Here is a 376-nt window from a genome sequence, read left to right as displayed (position 1 = left end):
GCGTCATGGGGAGGACACCGCCACAGGGACATCACCACCATGAGGACACTGCCTCTATGGGGGCATTGCTGCTACAGGGATCCTGCCACCATAAGGATGCTGCCACTATGGGGACATCATCACCACGAGGGACACTGCTGCCACGGGGGAAATGCCCATGGTGACTGGGGACACTGCCACCAAGGGGGGTACCACTGCTACAGGGATGCTTCCACTATGGGGACACCACCACCATAGGGGACACTTGCTGCTACAGGGATGCTGCCACCCTGGGGATTGTGCTGCCTTGGGGATGCTGCCACTATGGGGACAACACCATGGGGGACACTGCTGCCATTGGGGACACCCTCACAGCCACTGGAGACACTGACCCCAA

The sequence above is a fragment of the Phaethon lepturus genome, unplaced genomic scaffold (genome assembly GCF_000687285.1).
Source record: "Phaethon lepturus isolate BGI_N335 unplaced genomic scaffold, ASM68728v1 scaffold37018, whole genome shotgun sequence".
Lineage (NCBI taxonomy): Eukaryota > Metazoa > Chordata > Aves > Phaethontiformes > Phaethontidae > Phaethon > Phaethon lepturus.
This window is presented reverse-complemented; position numbering follows the sequence as displayed.